We start from the raw sequence: 4324 nt of genomic DNA on the forward strand, positions 1-4324 counted from the left end.
TTGGATAACGTTTTTAAATTACAAACCTAATTAAAGCTGCAAGCAGCGTTATGAGGGCCCTCGCACCCCGGCGTGTCGAGCCACGCCCAACACCTAAAACCAGCACGTCCGATGTGATGTCACATTGATGGAATTCATGCATTTAACCACCAGCTAACATTTCATCTCATTGAACCATGATTATAGTCGTCCCAATAGGTGGCGCTCTAACTATTACCGACAATTGGCATACCAAACATTACCGAGCTCGAGTCTCATCACACCTGAGACGTTTGGGAGAGATTGGACATTGTGTTTTTGAGTGACAGCAGATTACTGCTTTTTGGAGAGTGATTCAAACTCTAAGTGCCGCCATAACCACCCCGTTTCCCTGAATGTAAAAAGCTTCGCAATTTAATATAACAAAGGTCTTTAGATTCCACACACTGGAGATTGGTTCAATATGATGAAATCCCTTGGAGGAGTTCGTCAAAGAACGGTGCCTGGAAAGAGGGGAAAATGTTGCCAAAATTACACATTAATTTTAAAATGGCTGACTTCCTGTTGGATTTGGGATATTGCACCAAGAGACTTTTTTGTACATCTTGATATCTCCTATAAGCTTACCAGGTTTCAGAATCATACATAGAACACAGAGCAGGGGCTGTGGTTTTGAAATTTTGTAGGGGGCGCTGTGGAGCAATTTCGCGCTATTCAATGAAAATGATCACATGCCAACAAAGCCTTCATCCATTTGGAGGTGTGTGCCAAATTTCAAGCCTCTATAAACTTGCCAAGACCCTCAAAAGCCACTTCATCTTTCATGTTGAACAGCGTTGCCACCAGGGTGCGCCGTTCAGTTTAAAGTCACAATTTTTGCACTGAAGCATCACGAGGGACTGATGGTGATATTCACCGCTTTTGAGGTGGCCAAGATGAACCTGTGAAAATCAGTACAACAAAATTAAAGCCATGACATTTCCTGTTGCCACTAGGTGGCGCTGTCCGTATTTCCGACAATGGGCACATCAATCTGTTCAGGGCGGGTCTGACATCATGCCTGTAAAGTCTGGTACTGATCAGACTGGATTTCATTGAGTTATACTAATTTGTTTCTTCATGGCGTGACATCAAAGTTCGCCATGCCGCTGGGGTCACACCCTTTTGCGAAAACGCACAGTTTTCACTGTAACCCAAGACCAACTCCTTAAGGCTTTTCTGGAGAAATTTGAGGCTGCAGATGTCACCCATCACTATACTGTACCCCAAAGTGTAAAACATGACATTTCCTGTTCCCACTAGGTGGCGCTGTCCTTGATGTCAAATATGGCAGTTGAAATATGTTCAGGGGTGGAGCCTTATCATATGTGTGCTCTTTGGTCCAGATCGGAACATGTATGACAGAATGAGAGGCAATAAGATTTTCATGGCGAGTCATCAAAATTCGCCATGGCGCCACGGCCTCATACTATTGTGAAAACTCAAAAGCTCCGCAATTTAACATGGCACAAGGGTGTAGTTGACACTGTCCAAATTTGAAGCTTATAGGACCAAATCCCAAGGAGGAGTTCGTTAAAGTACAACGCATGGAAACGGTAAAATCAGACCCAAAATGTCACCTTCAATCCAAAATGGCGGACTTCCTGTTGGGTTTAGGACATTGCCATAATAGACTTTTTTGTTCGACTCTCAACGTTATATAGGTGTACCGACTTTCAAATATGTAGGTCATACCCATACCGGGGGCTCGCATTTTTCATTTTTCTAGGTGGCGCTACTGAGCTAATTTTCCCTGGCCATGTCTGAGAACATTAAAATACATAAATTTTCACCAGACCTGACGCGTGTGCAAAATTTCATGAGTTTTCGAGCATGTTTAGGCCCTCAAAAGGCCAATTCATTTGCCGGAATAATAATAATAATAATAATTAAAGCTGCAAGCAGCGTTATGAGGGCCCTCGCACCCCCGGCACGTCGAGCCACTGCCAACACCTCAAACCGGCACGTCCGATGTGATGTCACATTGATGGATTTCATGCTTTTAATCACCAGCTAACATTTCATCTTATTCAACCAGGATTATAGTCATGCCACTAGGTGGCGCTCTAACTATTATTGACAAATAGCATAACAAACATTTCCAAGCTCGAGTCTCATCACACCTGCGACCTTTGGGAGAGATTGGACATTGTGTTTTTTAGTGACAGCAGATTACTGCTTTTTGCGAGTGATTGAAACTCTACGTGCCGCCATGACCACCCCGTTTCCCTGAACGGAAAAAGCTTCGCAATTTAACATCACAAAGGTCTTTAGATTCTACACACTGAAGAATGCTTCAATATGATGAAATCCCTTGGAGGAGTTCGTCAAAGTATGAGGCCTGAAAAGGGGGGAAAATGTCATCAAAATTACACATTAATTTTAAAATGGCTGACTTCCTGTTGGATTTGGGATATTGCTCCAAGAGACTTTTTTGTACATCTTGATATCTTACACAAGCTTACCAAGTGTCAGACTCATAGATGAAACACAGAGCAGGGGCTGATGTTTTGAAATATTGTAGGGGGCGCTGTGGAGCCATTTCGCGCTATTCAATGAAAATGATCACATGCCAACAAAGCGTTCATCCATTTGGAGGTGTGTGCCAAATTCCAAGCCTCTATAAACTTTCCAAGCCCCTCAAAAGCCACTTCATCTTTCATGGTGAACCGCGTTACCACCAGGGTGCGCCGTTCAGTTTAAAGTCACAATTTTTGCACTGAAGCATCACGAGGGACTGATGTTGATATTCACCGCTTTTGAGGTGGCCACGATGAACCTGTGAAAATCAGTACAACAAAATTAAAGCCATGACATTTCCTGTTGCCACTAGGTGGCGCTGTCCGTATTTCCGACAATGGGCACATCAATCTGTTCAGGGCAGGTCTGACATCATGCCTGTAAAGTCTGGTACTGATCAGACTGGATTTCATTGAGTTATACTAATTTGTTTCTTCATGGCGTGACATCAAAGTTCGCCATGCTGCTGGGGTCACACCCTTTCGTGAAAAGTCACAGTTTTCACTGTAACCCAAGACCAACTCCTTAAGGCTTTCCTGGAGAAATTTGAGGCTGCAGATGTCACCCATCACAATACTGTACCCCAAAGTGTAAAACATGACATTTCCTGTTCCCACTAGGTGGCGCTGTACCTGGTGTCAAATATGGCAGTTGAAATATGTTCAGGGGTGGAGCCTTATCATATGTGTTCACTTTGGTCAAGGTCAGAAAATGTATGACAAAATGAGAGGCAATAAGATTTTCATGGCGAGTCATCGAAATTCGCCATGGCGCCACGGCCTCATAGTATTGTGAAAACTCAAAAGCTCCGCAATTTAACATGGCACAAGGGTGTAGTTGACACTGACCAAATATGAAGGTTATGAAATCAAACCCCAAGGAGGAGTTCGCAAAAGTTCGAGGCATGGAAATGGCAAAATTAGAGCCAAAATGTCACCTTCTCTTCCAAATGGCGGACTTCCTGTTGGGTTTGCGTCAATGGGCCCACAGACTTTTTTGTTCGTCTTGGCATGATACATATGTGTGCCAAATTTCATACATGTAGCTCAAACGATGTGGTCGTAGGGCTGCATTTAACAAGGCATAGGTGGCGCTCTAGAGCCATTTCCCAGTGCTCATATGTAAAACCATTAAAATACAAAATTTTTCACCAGACCTGGCATGTGTGCAAAATTTCATGAGTTTTTGAGCATGTTTAGGCCCTCAAAAAGGCCCTTGTTTCGCCTGAATAATAATAATAATAATAATAATAATAAGAAACGGAGCAGATACAATAGGGCCTTCGCACTCTCGGTGCTCGGGCCCTAATTAAAGCTGCAAGCAGCGTTACGAGGGCCCTCGCACCCCCGGCGCGTCGAGCCACGCCCAACACCTAAAACCAGCACCTCCGATCTGATGTCACATTGATGGAATTCATGCATTTAACCACCAGCTAACATTTCAACTCATTCATTCATGATTAGCTAGTCGTTCCACTAGGTGGCACTCTAACCATTATGTACAAATGGCATAACAAACATTTCCGAACTCGAGTCTCATTATGCCTGTGACCTTTGGGTGAGATTGGACATTGTGTTTTTGAGTAACAGCAGATTACTGCGTTTTGGAGAGTGATTGAGAGTCTACGTGCCGCCATAACCACCCCGTTTCCCTGAACGTAAAAAGCTTCGCAATTTAACAACACAAAGGTCTTTGGATTCCACACACTGAAGAATAGTGCAATCTGATGAAATCCCTTGGAGGAGTTCGTCAAAGAACGATGCCTGAAAAGAGGGGAAAATGTTGC

The sequence above is a fragment of the Copadichromis virginalis genome, linkage group LG7 (assembly GCF_057382275.1).
Source record: "Copadichromis virginalis isolate Kocher_CV1m ecotype Utaka linkage group LG7, C_Virginalis_male_GT1.1, whole genome shotgun sequence".
Lineage (NCBI taxonomy): Eukaryota > Metazoa > Chordata > Actinopteri > Cichliformes > Cichlidae > Copadichromis > Copadichromis virginalis.